This window comes from Magallana gigas, chromosome 8, assembly GCF_963853765.1.
Source record: "Magallana gigas chromosome 8, xbMagGiga1.1, whole genome shotgun sequence".
Taxonomy (NCBI): domain Eukaryota; kingdom Metazoa; phylum Mollusca; class Bivalvia; order Ostreida; family Ostreidae; genus Magallana; species Magallana gigas.
In genome coordinates, this window is record NC_088860.1 from 49924903 (window position 1) to 49942604 (window position 17702).

Below are 17702 nucleotides of genomic sequence, written 5' to 3' on the forward strand. Positions count from 1 at the left end.
ACGCACTTGAATTCCATTCCCCTAGTTATGCTTTGTGCCAAGTTTGGTTGAAATCTGCCTAGTGGTTTTGAAGAAGAGGATGAAAATGTTATAAGTTTACTACAACAACAACGCCAATGCCAACGGCGACAGACAACGGACAAATTTTGATTAGAAAAGCTCACTTCATCTTTCAGCTCAAGTAAGCTGAAAACATGATTAAGATCCAGGCGATCCATATTATTTATTTACCCGTGGATTAATCCAGTAAGCCAATTATTCTGTGTTGCTGGACCATCTGGTAATTCTTGAAACCCATGGCATATGAACTCAGATACTCCAGACACTCACTCACTGCATTCCAGCTGTGTGACTGCATGCTGCTGCAGCACTGACAATTAATGCATTCATTTAGTTATCCAACAGGAAAGATAAATATTCATTATTTAACAAGAATATTTATAAAGTGTTTCAATGATTTAAACACATTTCATTTCTCAAAACCATGCAACTTACCCTCCAACATGGATCTCCACTTATTTTATCTAGCACGACACTTGTTCATAAATCTTTCCAGTTGTCCATGAGGTATTAGACTTGCACCTTTACAAACACACACTGCTTCGTTCTTTCAAAGAATTGTACTCAAAAGAATGAATATTTCCAGAGGCGTACAAGTCATAGCTTCTGGACGCTTTATATCTCAACAATAAGGTGTCTGTAAACTTTTTATGAAGACATGCACCCTCTGTTTGTTCAATGTCACCCTGTTCAATCAGTATTAAATAATTTTTTAACTTTGTTTATTGTGACAGAGGGTATTTTGTCTAATATCTTTAGTCAATCCAGACTTGGCATTATTTATTATTCAAACAATATCAGAACTTGCATCATTTCCTTATATGGGAATTTTTAAAATACTACAGAGTTTTAATCTTTTTGATTTAACAGAGAGATTTAACATTGACACCATTCTCCCCCAAAATTCTATTGATATCTTTAATATTTTGTTCTTCTATCATTGTATGTTTTCAATTGTACTTTGCACATGAAGTCGCCGATGACATCATTCGTGAAGTCTATCATAGCAAGTTGAAATTGATTGCAGTAATCTGGAAAAAAATATTCACAATCTGAATTATAATTTGGTTTTATTTTAGGAAGACAATTTTAGGAATAAACACATACAGTGCAGCAGCTACTACTGTTGAACTGTTCAATGTGAGCGTGAATAACATTGCACTTGCATGGTGCTCAACTTTCATTAATACGAAGCATAACAATCCATGCTATAGTGTTTTAAATGCTGAAGCTTTCCAAATTTAAAAAACATGTACTTGAAAAGCATAACAATTGTAGAATGTATTTAAATATACATACTAAAACATCATGCATGTTTACATATTAACATTGAGGTCTGATGGGTCAACCATATTTAAATAAAGTAATCACCAGACTTAAAACAATGTGTATTTCTAAATTTGTGTGAGGGATGGAGGTGGAGGTGTTTCATAATTATGTGTTTTAATTTTTTATACATACAGTAACAGAAAACAAGGTCAATTATCATAAATCTTCACAGTACAAATGACATGCTCCAGTAAAAAACCAGTAAAAAAGCAAAAAAAAAATTAAAATACTTGTAAATAACTTTTACCTCATTGCAGAATATTCAACCTGAATTGGAATCTCATATCATAGAAGTATCTTTTTTAACCCCCCCCCCCCCCCCCTAAACCTTGATTAAGAATCTGTTCTTCTTAAATTAAGTTAATGGTGTGAAAATCAATGTACCTAGATTTTATGGTAATATATGTCTTATATCTCATAACGCTTAACTGGGCATAACACACCTTCCATCTTGCGTTGTTTACACTGCAGCGCCACGTTTGTTTTACCCCTGACCTCAGATTGACTTATTGACGTGCGCGCATAGTACAAGTGGTGAATGAATCAGTTACTGTAGTGTTTAGGTCCTAATCAGTTTAATATGAGTGACTGCACAGAAGCGTTTATAAGCTGGTAGTTCAGGGTTCGACATTAACCTTAGTCCGTTAGTCACAGACTAATTGATTTTGAGTCGGACTAACAAAATTTCTGTCTAATCAGTCCGGTTGGACTAATAAAAAAAATCTGCTTAAAAAATTGTGTAAATTATCGATGGTGCAAAGTCACTGCAATTGTCGACAACTTTTTGGGAAACGCTGACTTTATTTTTAGAGTAAATTGATATATGATACATTTTGGTGATTATAGAGTTACTGAGTGAAAACAACAGATCGAGGTATGCAGGATGTTATGGGTGATTTGATAATTTTTTTGCCCTAAGGGGATGTCTGAGAAAAACAACCCTGGCTTCGATAGAGACGCTTAGGTGTTTAAAAAAAATAAACTGAAAGGTGAAAGGAAATTTCTTATTGTTTAATTTAAATGAATTGTGTTTAAATCATTTGTCTTAAATTGCTTATTATTTATACCTGATTTCTAAAGAACATAAATAACAAAAAGAACATGGTAGCTGAACGCCCTGCTCTATTGCACAGATCTATTTTTAACATCTGTAATGGCGGCTTCTACCATGTACACGGAGATAGTGAATACGCAGCTTCTTGCTATGTACTGAATAGTACAATACAACTAAGCCAGTGATTAACCTGTAAGAAAAAAACATCAAAAAATTCCTTATGATGTATGATACCCCACCCTTTCTTACAAATTCTAATAAAAAAAAAAGTGTTTTATATTAGACAAAATACGGTAATGCATTTCATTTATTTTTGACGGGCAAATAAAATTGCCTGCGGACTAGTTAAAGTTAACAGACACTAGTCCGACAGGACTAATGCATAAAAAAGTTAGTGTCGACCCCTGTAGTTTCATGCAGCTGTTCTCTGTCTTAGCTGTATCTCGCTTGTATCTCAACATTTGAACTTTGGCGAAGCAATAGGTGGAAAGATAAGGGGCTGTTAATATAAAAAACTATTACATTATTGGATGATGTTTACTCAGAATGAAAAAAAATTCCACTGATGATAATGAAAAACCATCATGATCTATACTGTGCTATAGACCTTACATGGTAGTGTTATTCTTCACTTTCAGTGACCTACTCAATGTAGGTGAATGACCTACATTTTGAGTTAATGGCCATTGAATATTTTTCGTAATTTAAGAAAAATCCCTAAAAATTTTACCCTATGATTGAGATTTTCTTAATTGTGAAAATAATACAAATTGCCAAACTCTTTATCAAATGAAATACAGTTTATGAATGGCAATGACATTAAATAGATACAAAACATTAAGTTGTCATTCACAATTTTTATAGATATTGTAGTCCGAATTTCCTCTATCAGTTTTCAAAGGCCTAGTATTATGGTAAAAAAAAACCCAGTATATACAGATGAAGCGATATTTATTTATCGCTCTGCTCAGAAAAGAGAGGAGCAAATTCCTATAAGGCAAACATTGTGAGAAAGATTGTAAATGACCTTTTATTTTCTTATGTACTATTGACAATTGCCAGGCACACGACCAAATGGGGGGGGGGGGGTGTCAGACCTACCACAACAGCTTGAACATATTGAGGAGCAAAATAAAAACAAAGAGTAAACCAAACATTGATTAACGCCGATACTCTTTAACAAAAGACAGTAGATTGAAAGGCTTTAGTCCAAATTTACTCTGTTTTGCTAATGTTGTAGTTGGGGCTATATGGACCGTGGATATAGGCCTGGATAGCTCATTGGTAGAGCTCCTGACTAGAGTTGCAGGGGTCCCAGGTTCAATTCCCGGTCTAGCATATGTTTTCATTGTATTTATTTACTCATTCCTCCTTTCCTACTACAGATGGTGCCGTGGCCTTCCTTGTTCAGGCATATTTATGAAATTAATTAGTTCTGACAAGGTTAACTTGTGTTAGGTCTTTGGGTCGAAGACTATTTAAGATGGGAGGAATGTAGTACTTGGGGCTATATGGACCGTGGATATCGGCCTGGGTAGCTCAGTGGTAGAGCTCCTGACTAGAGTTGCAGGGGTCCCGGGTTCGATTCCCGGTCCAGCCATATGTTTTCATTCTACTTATATACTCATTCCTCCTTTCCTACTACAGATGGTGCCGTGGCCTTCCTTGTTCAGGCATATATATGTAATTAATAAGTCCTGACAAGGTGAACTTGTGTTGGGTCTTCGGGTCGAAGACTATATAAGGAGGGAGGAATGTAGTAGTTGGGGCTATATGGACCGTGGATATCGGCCTGGGTAGCTCAATGGTAAAGCTCCTGACTAGAGTTGCAGGGGTCCCGGGTTCAATTCACGGTCCAGCCATATATTTTCATGGTATTTATATACTAATTCCTCCTTTCCTACTACACTAAAAGTCAAACTTTGTTTGAGCCTTATTCCATAATACAGTAAAATTATCGAGTTATATGTCAATAATAATTCATTTCATAAATACTTTTTGTGTTTAGAACAAATTTTCCTCATGACATTGAACTTTTTAACAATCCGGATTTGAGAACTCAAACCCTGAGTAATCAACGTCCTTAAAGAAGAAAATTTGAATGTGCTGAAGGCAAATCATGAACATGCTCACACTGAGTGACATTACACTGAATTGGGTCACATGTCCTACTCTATCCAAAATATTTTAAGAACAAAAGTAGTTCCTTTCCAACTCTTTTCTAACTACAGTTACTGCATCAAGTACAAAAATATGGATTAATTTTATGCTAATGCATAGATTGAATAAAAGTTTTAAATATATTGTATGTAACAAAGTTACTTTGTTTTGCTTTTGCTTTAAACATGTTAAATGCGCAATTCAAGGGCCGGTGTGAAGAGGTTCCACACCGGAAGTGGTTTCTCACGGTAGAAGTGAATGTTCTGTATTTTAGGTGTTTCGTGGATCATTAAAAACAGTCGATACTAAACTGTACGGAGAAATAATAATTCAGTAATTCAGTGCTGTTTGCTGATATTCAGATGGCCTTACTGGTTTCAGAGGAGAAAGCACTCTAACATTGCATTTTTTGAGAAATTGCGTACGTGGTAAAAGGCATACCATGGCGCTTTATGGACACATACGATTGTTGTCTGCTTTACTAGGAACATTCCTGTCCTTTTGTCTCCTTCTATATGAGTGTGTAAGTATAAGACTTTCTTAACTTACAGTGTTCAGAAAACTCAACAAAGATTAATGATAAAGCTGCTAGTAAGTTTGACTTCATACTTTTATATAATTATTTAATTTTATACAAATTGAAGCTTTTCATTGGATTAGCCAGTCACATGACAGCCTTTAATATATTGTATAAAGAATGTTGCCTATGGGGCAACTCCCCCTTGACAACAATGAGCCGGAACTATTTTTATCATGACTTCCCGGCTCCACCATCACCAAACAATTTAAAATCAACTCATTCCTCAACTCAAATCCTTTAAAAAAAAGTGCATAAATTTGAGGTCAATTCTCAGACTTCAAGCCCAGAATTGACTTGAGGAAACTAGGTGACAGAAGGGCCTGCAATTTAAATTAGAGATCATATTATACAGTTGTTGACTTGGGTCGAGGGCAACAGTTGCATTTACCATCTATTTGATTAAGCAACTTTTTTTGGAGGAAAACAATCTTTGAGTGTAGAGACTTGAACAATTTCCTTTGTTAAGTAAAAATAAGTGAAGCTGCCAAAATTTATCATATAAAAGTAGTGTAATAGGAAAGGAGGAATGAGCATATATCACAATGAAAACATATGGCTGGACCGTGAATTGAACCCGGGATCCCTGTAACTCTAGTCAGGAGTTCTACCACTGAGCTACCCAGGCCGATATACACTGTTCATATAGCCCCAACTACTAATAACACAAGAAAAAGCTAGCAGGAAATCATATATTCTTTTTCAATATCAAAAACAATGGTTATGTGCTTTATATCACAAATCATGCAGTGTTGCAATAAACTGCAAGTCAAGTTTACAAGCTGCTACGGCCAATTCTACTACTGTAACAGTTATTGCCGAGATCAACGAGATTATTCTCCAATATACTACGAACGTCATCAGTAAATTATCAGATCAGAAATACCTATTTGTCTCTTACTGACCATGAAAGTACAACTTCAAACCTTAAAAAGTTTTAAAACTGTGTCAATTTAAATTCAAATATTTAATGAAGTGCTCAAATAGAAAATATCAAGTCATCATCACTTATATCCAGATTGGGACTTGAACCCAAATTCCCCACACAAAATGCATGGTTGCTTTAACATTAAGCTATCTGGATTTACATAAATAAACATGATAAATGAAATGATATGTTCAAACAAAATTTTCAAATTTGATAACAGAATGGAGTGTTGAGGCTCTTGAAAAGAGATCTCAATCTATGACCAATTTAACAACAAGCGTCCAAATATCATAACAATACATTCCAAAAGCATTAGGTCAGTGACAAACCATCAAATTCATGATATTGGACGACAACTTAATACTGTACGTGACCACTGACCAGGAGTTTAGAGAAAGTTAGTTACAAAGTTTTAGATGGAAAACCAAAGAAAAACCTACTAGATGGCCTCTCATGACCAACCAAACGCAAAGAAATTATTCCTATACAGAATCGAGACAAAATTTCTGCCTACATTTTCAGAGAACCGAAACCAATCTCTTTACGTTTCTGAATCTGATAACTCTTTGAAATTCAATTTATCAGCAGGGGTTTAGAATTCCACAAACAACTAAAAACTGATTCATTAGAACTTCATGTTGATGAAAATAAACAGGAGTATGTTGTTTTGTCCCATGAAACACACCCAGAAAAATTGGCAAGGAGGAATTATTGCAAATGAAAAGGAGAAAAGAATGTATTCATGAGGTACCTTCTGCTGGGGCAAAATGTCCAGTCGCCTCTTTGAAACTCTACCTCTCGAAGTTAATTGGACCCTAAGGCAACATTTTTATTTATTAGATGTTCAAACGAAGCGCTTAACTCTCCAACAACTGGAGAAATTTGGTACACGTATGTTCCTTTAAAAAAATGCCAATTCAAGGCTGACATGTGTAAAAAAAAAAACGCAAAATGCCGCAAAACATACACTGCACATAGCCAGTACATAGCCTATGAGCAACACCAATCCAAGGAATGAATGATGCAGGTTTCGAGGTTCGACACACGGGCACTGGAAGTTATTGTAAATTTATTGAAAGTGCATGCATTAAAAAGTTTAGATGTCCTACGGACCCGGTTTAACGATAGAATTCGTCCCATATACTCGCTTCGTAGCAAATAAAAAAATTATATCACGCTGTATCTCGCCTAAATTTTCATATGATTGGTCTCAAAAACCTACAATGTTGCTCTTTTATAATCCCATATTTCCACATTAACTGTTTTTGCAACGAAATCCCTGCGGCACTTTTATCATCACGTTTGAAAATTCACTGTTTATGATCGCCATGTTAATGATAAAATCTGAGACATTCCAAATGCAATAATTCAAACGTGCAATTTAACAAAATGCATTGGTACGACTCATCAAAATGATATTTTGTGGACCAAACTACAAATGCATGTTCAAAAAGGTTTGTAATGTATAAAAATGTGTTTTTTCCCTGCAGATTATTTTTAACAGACATTACAATCGACGCAAAGCTGATCCGCTTCGTGGCTGCTACATTGCAAGTGTATGGGACGAATTCTTACTGTGACCTGAGCGTAGCCTGGTCACGGTAAGATTATTCTTTCTAAAACAAGAGGCCCATGGGGCCACATCGCTCACCTGAGCAACAATGGGCGTTCAAAAGATATTGTGCCATATGGTCTATCGGTAGAATAACAAAAAATAAATATTGTAAAGTATTCGAATTTTACACTTATTTTTGCATACATGTAATCTATGACATTGAACCTTCATGAAATACTATTTTTTAAGAGAATAAGAAAATCCTACACAAGATATAAAACTAAACATTTGGTAGGGGTACACTGTTAAGTTGTGAACTTCCAATTTCCTATATTTTCGTTCTGCCCCCCCCCCCCCCTCCACTATGTAAAGCGATCAAAATATTTGAGAGCATATAGGTACATTTTTTTCATCAACTACTTGCTAGTTATTGTATTTAAAAAATATATAATAGATTAGTTATTGTTTTTTATTTAAAAAATCCTACATGCATAGATGTGAAGAAGAAAATCGTACCTCAATGTGCTCAATTCCTCAAATTAAAAACATTCAAAATTTTTATTTGTCTTCTCCATTATAATTAAATGACTGTTATTAATTTACTTTGCGTACAAACCAGGATAATTTTCCGCTGTGATATTTTCTTAGGAATAGTAATAATTACTTTATAACCGCAACAGAAATGTGTCAGAACTATGGAAACTGTTTTAAAGATGTCGTTTTTATTTACTCGTGTCTGAAAAACTATCAAAATTGATGTAGATTTCACATTATTTATTGAATAAAGAGTGGGCCCCAGAGAGTAGATATATACAGAATATCATTCTTTCCTTTTGTTTGTACAAGTATTTAACATACTCTAATTCATATAGAATTTCTAATGTTCAACCAAAATTTCAGCGTCAATCGTAGAATTATAAGCAAGATACAGAGCTCACAGTTCGCCTAGGTTTGAGTCATATTTTGTTCACATGAGTTTATTACATTCAGCTTAAGATTTTTAACTTGGTATTTCCTATTCAGCATCTAAAATGGAAAAAAGAATGGCCTAAGATTTTCAATTCTTTTATTCACTCAAGACCATTTCACTGGTATTCGAGGTTCAAAATCAGTTCATACCAATGAACACAAACACAGTCAAGGATCACATGTACAGTAGGAGTAATAATGACGAAAAAAGGTTAAGTTTACAATACAATATAAGTTTTTAAAGTTGGTTTCTGGAAGAACACTTTGAAAATTTTCTTAATAAATATTGACCAATTTTTTATTTTTTTAATCTTTAGTTTTTAAGACCTGTGTACAAACATAGAATTGTGAGAAAATCTCTGTATCTTGCTTATAATTCGAAGCTTAACACTCAAATATGGTTAGTAAATAGAAATTGTAAACAATTAAACACAAGAAACATGCACTATAACAAATAAAGAACCAGGGTTGGAAATAAGAGCCCGTCGACCTCCCGAGACGGTCTGTTTCTTAGGCGGGCGGGGGCGAAACTTCAAAAGACAGCCCGGCGGTCGGGCTAATTTTAATAGCCAGTTCCTAATTTAAAACCGACAATTTCTATTTTAAGTTATTTACCTCATTCACAAAAAGTACAGACAATGTCGGTTGTTAGGTTTCTTTGAGAATTAGGTAAGCTCTACAAGTTGTAATCTATATATTCGCTCATTGGTCTGAATGATTATTATAGCCAACCAGTATTCGCAATACAATTTTGTTCGGCACTATTGCAATATTGCAATAGAAGCAACATGCTAGATGATGCGCAAGTTTTTGAGTTTGTTGATTCCCAAAAAGCGTTCCTTGATTGACGCTAAGGGGAAAAAAAGTATACAACCAAAACAAAAGATGCCGATGTACAGTTGAAACACATGGGAAGCTCTATTGTAAACAATGTCGAGGGTGAATAGGTTGTACACCACTATTATATTTTACTATATATTCTGACCAAAATTACACATATTTAGATGTGGGTAGTTGATTTTAAACAGTCTTCTGGCGAAATCTCCCTTTACAACTTTTAAAACAATAATTCATAAACGATTTACCGGTAGTAGCAAATAAACACAAAGACACAAGTTTACTCGGAGACATCAAAGTTACTCATGTGGTTGAAAATCAAGTACAAGCATTTTCATCCCCTGTGCAAGTAATTGGCATAAGAATATCAAGTTACCTCGTATTTTTACAAAAGCGGAAAAAATATGCGTTTTAACCGTTTTTATCTCATTGAAAATAGAGCCCTGTCACTGGCAGAAAACACCTCAAAACAAACGAGAAATCTGGAATTATTTTGCTTTGACCATGATATTTTGAACCTACAGAAAAATAGTGACCAAAACACAATTAGAATTTAAAAGGAGTGCTTCTGACCGAATAAATAAATTTTTATCACATTTATTTACAGTTGTTTTAATTTAATCCCTTTCAATATTTGATATCATATTATTGTCAATCTTTGAAATTGTTTAGAAAGTTCATGATCATGACATTGTTAGCTGGCTTCTAAAAGAGGGTTTATAATTATATAGTACATGTAGATAAATAGTTTAATTTTTTTAAGCATGTCATACTTAAAAATAAGCATTCTTTGGGTTATGTTTAGATATGGTTTCAAATACTTGTAAAAGTTAAAGATTTCGAGGGGCCTGTGTTACAGATGTAAATATTAAGCTTTATGTATAGTTCATTCATTATAATGAACTTTTTTATCAGGACTGGCAGATTTTGGGCAGGGCTGGTGACTTTTTAAAGTAGCCAGCCCTGTGGCTGGCTGCTATTTTTGGTGAATTGCCAACCCTGAAAGAACACAATTTATTTTTTCGAAATGAATCATATATATACATGTATATACCGTATTTTTCCAACGATTAGTCGGTATTTTTTTCCTCTATAGCAGAGCACCCGACTTGTCGTAGGCTCGTAGTCAGAAATTTTTTAAAAATAGCATTAAAAATCTTGGTTTTAATCATCTTGAGTTGGCTGTGTGATTGAAAATTACGTTGTTGAATTCACTGTTCATCTTTAATAATTATCATTTTCACTCATCTGTCAACACTTAAATACATAATAATAACAACAGTTATTAAAAAATGTTACATTATCTTTAATCAATTAAAAGTTTTACCGTTCCGTTTTTATAAACACATCGTCACATGGTTCTATGTATCACTAGTAGGAAGATAACATTGCGCAGTAAAATTGAAACCAAGTTTGAATGGAAGAAAATATTGCAGTAGGTATGGGGGATGTTTTTTTAAATTTAATTATTTTAGGCTATTTGTAAAGAGGTGTTAGTGGAAAGTATAAATCAGAAATATTTAATGGTCAAATTCAATCTTAAAAAACGTAATCGGCAATTATCAATACTATTGTTTATACAATAGGCTGACACCGGTTGTGTTAATAATCTTGCCCTGAGGCTGAGATCTTTACGGCAATTTCACTCCCTGTGTATAGAGTGTACCGTTATAAGAGTGATTATAGTTCATCGATTAATTATTGTCCAATTCTTTGATTATTGTTAGATAATTTTTTTAGGAAACGTATGTATGTCGTATATCGTCATTATCAAGTCGTACAAATGATCGATCTATTTCTAACAGTGTCTATGTAAAACAATAGCGTGTAACTGCATTACTAGATACAAAGTAAACAAGTTTCATCGAATCATAGTAATCGCTAAGTTTTCTGCACTTGAGATCCCCCTTTGAAGTCCGACACGAGACAGGTGCATGCCTATGACACCGGAAATTGTTAAACAAACATTGACCACGCGCCGAGTCAACAGGTGGCTGGTTACATAATGGCGAATACACTGGCGATAGTCAGAGTGGATACTTATTTTAATGCTTGGGAATAAAATATTTCTGACAAAGTAAGTTAAGTTTTGCATAACACGCGATATCAGGAATTGTTTAAAATGCAAGCGACTTTGTAGAAGTTGCCGGTATTTGAAAATTTGATGCATAAGTATAAAGCGTAATTGTTTAAATGTTAATCATTAATAATAATTGGTAGCAATATCGGTGACATCGTGGCATCATACACTGATAATGTTACTGCAGTTTTATAGGCCATTTTGAAGTGATAAGATCGACGTATGGTCTGAGATCGACGTATCAAAGGATTTTGTTAAAATTTTGGCTAAAAATGGGCAATTCGACGAGTCGTCGGGAAAATACGATACCTTCATATTTCCGTCAGCGATATCAAACTCTATTTAAACTGAATAAACTCGAGAACATGCTGAGCATCTCAACAAAACCTATTGCATTAATCTACCATTACGCAAAAGATAATGCCGAATTACCGATAGAATGAATTGTAATTCAGTACTTTTTTGATACATCAGATTTTGCTTAATTTGCACAGGTAAACAGTTAACTGTTTGATTTACCGAAGTCTCTGTTTGATTTGATACGTAAACATCACGAAATACAGACGATAGTTCCCAGGTTACAAAGCATAAATAATGAAAATGAAACGAAAATCAGAACAAGCTAACACCAACGTCATGTGTGAAAACTGTCAACGCATTGAAAATATTTAGCCTCCATTTACTTCACAAAATCGGCACCAATATATTTTGCATGTTTCAAAAATTTCCCTTCATACGCGAACTGTTGCATAGCAAGCAAATTCATCATAGTCAGATCGACCCTTTTTCGTATAATGTCATGGCTGCTTTAAACTAAGAACCTCGTTTTAGAAGTATTGAATACGAGTCTTGGTAAAATAGGTATGCAAACCCGGGCCGTGGCAAAATAAAAGCCGGGGAAGATCGGCAATCGTCAATTCCAAATACGCATTATTTTGCAGCAATATTTACAGCGAATGCAAATATACTGATCCATCAAATATCCTGAAATTTTAATGAGATTGGCAGATTAATACCTGCCAATCTTTTTGTTTTGCTCAGGCCAAGTCTTGCCTACCCATTTTACCGTATGCCGAGCCCGAAGCTATTAAACTGATTGAAACATGCCTTTCCTTTATTATTATTTTCGTAATAACTCAGATTTGAAAAAGAATTAGCACTAAATTTTTGCAATTTATATTTTCCAGCCCATAGGGATAATGTATGCTAAACTACGTTGAATTAGACTCGGTAGTTCTTGAGAAGAAGATTTTTAAAAATGCACCCCCCTTTTTCTACAGTTTCAAGGTTTTCTCCGCTTTAGATACAGATCGGACTTTTATTTCTGCAATTTATATTCGCCCTCCCATAAGGACGCTTTGTGCCAAATTTGGTTGAAATTTGATAGGCGGTTTTAGAGAAGAAGTTCAAAATGTAAAAAGTTTACAGACGGACGACGGACAAAATGTGATCAGAATAGCTCACTTGAGCTTTCAGCTCAGGTGAGCTAGAAAGTTATGTGAAAAAAAAATCTGTTTTTATACATGCACATACCATACTAGTCCGAAATATCTGACGTTTTTCTGGCTTTATTAACGATTTTGATATTTACTTGCCAGGAAAACCTGGCAAGTAAATATCAAAATCGTTAAAAAAGCCAGAAAAACGTCAGATATTTCGGACTAATACCATACATAAATGACGATAATTCCCAGTGACCGTGGTTCGACACATGTGCACACGAGTGCTCATAAAAATGAATCATCTGTGAGAAGTGTAGTGTTTGTGGACTCGTTCCCCGTACGGGCTATCTATTAACCCGTGACGTCACCACGCGCGGAATCTGCACGAGCGAGGATTCTACCGCCTGCAGCCAGCGAGAGAGGACGTAGGACATGTGCTAGACGAGGCGACAGGCAAGTCCAGCGGAAACCCACGGATATCATCAGTGATAGTGACTGAGAAATACTATATTGGCGCCCAACGTGGGGCCCTGGACTTGCCAGTTATTCCGAGAATTTTTTTTCCCGTAGAGTAAGCCTGTATCATTTTGTTTAGGGAGTTTGAGTAAATCGCGTTGAGGCCGCCATTTTGGGGGCCCTCGCGTGGTCAGCTTACCTGTTAATTTTTGTAAACATTAAGCCAGTTTTAGCTTTGTGTTACTTGCTTTGATTTATCATCATGTCATTTGAAGAGGCTCTGTATGCTTTGGGGTTGGATGAGAGATCGCCCCGATTTATGTCTATGGCTCATGGTAGGGATGAGTTGTCACGGGATTTTAGGCCCGGCTGTGTTTACGGGCCAGATCCCGTAAGTATTGTTAAGCAACCCACATACTTGGACACTACAGGGCATGTTAGGGTAGGCTATGTTGAGAGAGCACCCCACAGTGATTACATAGGTCCTCCCCATGTTTGGGTTGAGTCTCCTGACAGATTTGAGAGGGGGAGGGGTGAAACTAATGATCCAGTTCGTTTATCGGCCAAGGGTTTAAGTTCGCCAGTTGGTGTTAGGGACTTTGTTCCACCTAGTGACTATTTAGGGGTCCCCATGTCACAATGTTCCCATGTGGCCCTTAAACCTGGGGAGGCACCTACTGTCAGGGATACTACTTTATGCCCACCTGAGCCTCAGGGGCAAACCCCAAATTTGTTGGATTTTGACCCCCTTACTACCCAGGATTCACCCCCCAGTAATCCAATGCCCACCGGGACTGCACGGCCCGGATGCCAGTCCTCAGATAGTCAACCTGTCTATTCGCAAGGAGTTACACCAGAGTCTATGGATGTAGGTCAGGGGCAGCAGTATGATAGACCAGTTCAGGCAGTTGATTTAAAGCCCCAGGTTCCACCCACCCAGAACCCCACTGTCCCAGATGCACAGTCTCAGCTCAGTAGTGGCCCTCGAGATGATCGGTATTCACCAGGCCCGTTTGTTATGGGCGGGTGTTTGGATCATCGGCCTAGTAGTTATCCTATACCAGTACCTGAGGTCCCCTCCCAACCTTGTCATTTTGGGGGTGAAGGAGGGGGGAGAATGGCACATACATATGAGCCCCCCACCACTGAAAGACCTTTTAATGTAAGTCACACGCGGATTCCCGTAGCGTCTCAATGTCCCTCGGATTACGCGCGGATACCCACAGCGTATATCCATCCCCCGGAATACTCGTGGAGACCAGCAGCAGCCTATTGTTTACCTGGAGATGTGCAGATCCCTGCAGCGCGCTACAACCTCCAAGAGTTTGTTGCACCACTCACCAGCTACCACAATCCGACAGCCTGGAGCAGGCCGAGGTATAAGGATCTGCATTTTGATGGAAGATCCAGCTGGAAGGCATTCCTGCTCAAGTTTGTTAGACTGTCACGAAGCCAGCGCTGGACAGAGACTGAGCAACATGACCAGTTCTGCTTCTTCCTGGAAGGAACTGCTAGCGAGTACTACACTCTGTTACTAGAGACCAGCCCTGACTTGTGCTTCGCCGACATCCTAAGGAAGTTCGACAAGCGCTTTGGCTCAGCAGCGCCTGATTTGGCCCACCAGCTCAACTTCCAGTCAGCAGTCCAAAACAGCGGTGAGTCCCTGAGGCAGTGGTCAGACCGAGTACTGTCGTTGGCTAATCGCGCCTTCCCCCACCTACCGGATGTTCACACTCAGGCTATACCCCGCCTGTGTTATTGGGCAGAGGACCGGGAGGCAGGCCTGTATGCCCTGGATGGCCAGCCCAAGACTGTTGATGAGGCTGTAGACCGGATGCAGTTCTATCGGCATTCCCGACGGGGCAGACCCCCATGCAATAGCTACCATGCAGTGAGGAGTTTGGTTGTAGATGAGGAGTCGAGTCAAAGAGATGGTAAAGCCGAGAGTCAGATACAGGAGTTGAAAAGCCGAGTGCAGCATCTTGAGAAGACCCTAAAGGAAGTTCTCTATTCGGTCCGGCTTGGGATCCCGACGACTTGTTTCCCTAGATGGCAACCTGGCCCAATGACAGGTCAGTGTTTCAGATGCGGAAATACTGGACATTTCCGTAAAGAATGTCCTGCTGTCCTTAGACGGAAGGCGGAAGGAAGCGCTGGAGAGGTTGTAGATCACTCCCTGCGTAGCCGTGGTGCCTGTCAAGGAGTTGCAGATGAAGAGACCAAGACTTGCAGTCAAGCGCCCAGCGGGCAGCTTCGCACTGTGAGCTTACTAACCCAGGAGGAGAAGACCAGTTTCAGGAAGCACCCTGCAGATGACTCATGTGTTGTGGACAAGGACGCCCCTTGTCCCAACATAAGGCGCAGGAGGAAGCGTGGTAGGCGTAGGATGCGACATAGGAGACCAAATTTGCTGAAGTCCTTCTCCACAGATCCTGAAGTTCCTGAAGAGGAAGTTACTCCAGTGGACAGTAATTGTCGGCTGAAAGTGCTGAGCAGCAAGGTGGTTCCTACGGAATCCAAGTGCCCTGAGGCCAAGGGCAAGGATGACATAGTGGGAGACTCTTGGCCCCCAACCCAGGGGGCCGTCTCGGATGATCTGTTTGTCATGGCAGCTCGGACTGCCAGTACAGCCAAGCTGAAAATACCAGGCAGCAGTCTTAAGACAGCGTTTGAGGATGTCCATGTTCCTGCAACTAGGAACTCCCTTGCTAGGGAGTCAGTTGGAAGAGGACAGCCTTTAGGAGCAGCACCAAACTTGGAGTATCTCACTTCTGGTGTCCAGACTAGGGTGACAGACTCACGGGAGATGCCGTCGCCATCTGGATTGTGCAGGGCGTGTCTCGTGGATCAGACGTAGTAGAGCTGCCCTTCCCGGACTGAACCCGTGACATAAGAACGACTTGGACTGTCCCTGGATTATCCTTGTTGTGTGTAGAGGCCCTTGTCACTTGGACGGGCCCTGCTCTAGTGACTTAGTATCCCGGCTGTTGCTGGGATTGGTGTTACCGCAGGTTGGACTTGGTTCCCTGGAAGTTATCCCGGCTGTTGCTGGGATGGCGTTCCCACGCCCATTGTTATTTGGTGGTCCCGTTGGTTCTAGATGTGGACCTACTCCCCTCAAGGAAAACGGAGGGGAGTGTAGTGTTTGTGGACTCGTTCCCCGTACGGGCTATCTATTAACCCGTGACGTCACCACGCGCGGAATCTGCACGAGCGAGGATTCTACCGCCTTCAGCCAGCGAGAGAGGACGTAGGACATGTGCTAGACGAGGCGACAGGCAAGTCCAGCGGAAACCCACGGATATCATCAGTGATAGTGACTGAGAAATACTATAGAAGTAATAGTAGAGATTGTTCTACTTACCAGAAGAAAGCTCCTCAAAACGAAACAAGCGACCCCATTTTGGCAAACCACGCCGTTTGTAAACCTCCAACTGTCCAATGGCAATGTAGTCTCAGCTACAGCTCCAATGATATCTGCAGAGATCACAGGGGCTCGTCACGAAGTTTCTTCAACCTTTTATATATACCACCTCTGTACTATAAAATATAAAATATGTATTTTATAGTATAGAGGTGGTATATATAAAAGGTTGAAAAAAACTTCGTGACGAGCCCCTGTGCAGAGATCCCAATTGCTTTTCAATCATCTACCTTCTCCTCTGGATTCATAGCGAATTCTGCATTTCACCGGTGTGTGCTAAGTAGATTAATCCAACACATCTCGTTCTGTGATCGTTTACTTCCCAAACACAAACATGGCCGTCTTTCTCCGCTTCGAAAGTTTAGGTCAACCCGTTAGGTAACCGGACGTTTCGCTCCTATTGACGATTCGCACCAAGACCATTCGCTCCTAAAGACCCTTCGCGCTGAGACGCTTCGGTACGGTTTAATCTATATCATTTATACCGCTATATATTGTAATGTTTAAAGATACATATTTATATATAAGGTTAATTTTGTCTTCCTTAAAATACTTTCTAAAAAATAGTATCATGCTTATTTTTACAAATTGATTTAGGCCTAAAGTATAAAATATAAAATAATTATCCACGTGCAGATATAATTATGTTTATTCAGCAATCTTCATTAATAAATTAATTTAATTTTATAAAGCGTAAACTCTCCCACACCATTTTATATCGTATAATACTAATAAATATTAAATTCATTTCTTAAATAATGAAACATCACATTCAGCTGTCCCCTGTTTAAAATCCATAACCTGGAGTTATTGCAGGTTCACGAACAAATT

At 38.1% G+C, this 17702-nt stretch overlaps 1 protein-coding gene and 1 long non-coding RNA gene across 3 annotated transcripts in view; one reads left to right on the forward strand and one right to left on the reverse strand.

The window, feature by feature from the left end:
- Positions 1–17702, forward strand: part of LOC109617652 (serine/threonine-protein phosphatase 6 regulatory ankyrin repeat subunit B-like) — a 343082-nt gene that overhangs the window by 275166 nt on the left and 50214 nt on the right. The gene's annotated exons all lie outside the window — the stretch shown is intronic.
- Positions 511–17405, reverse strand: LOC136270761 (uncharacterized). The gene is made up of 3 exons (XR_010708628.1): positions 17102–17405; positions 16812–16924; positions 511–1091 (listed from the first exon to the last, which is right to left on the reverse strand). It is a non-coding gene; the product is annotated as an uncharacterized lncRNA (long non-coding RNA).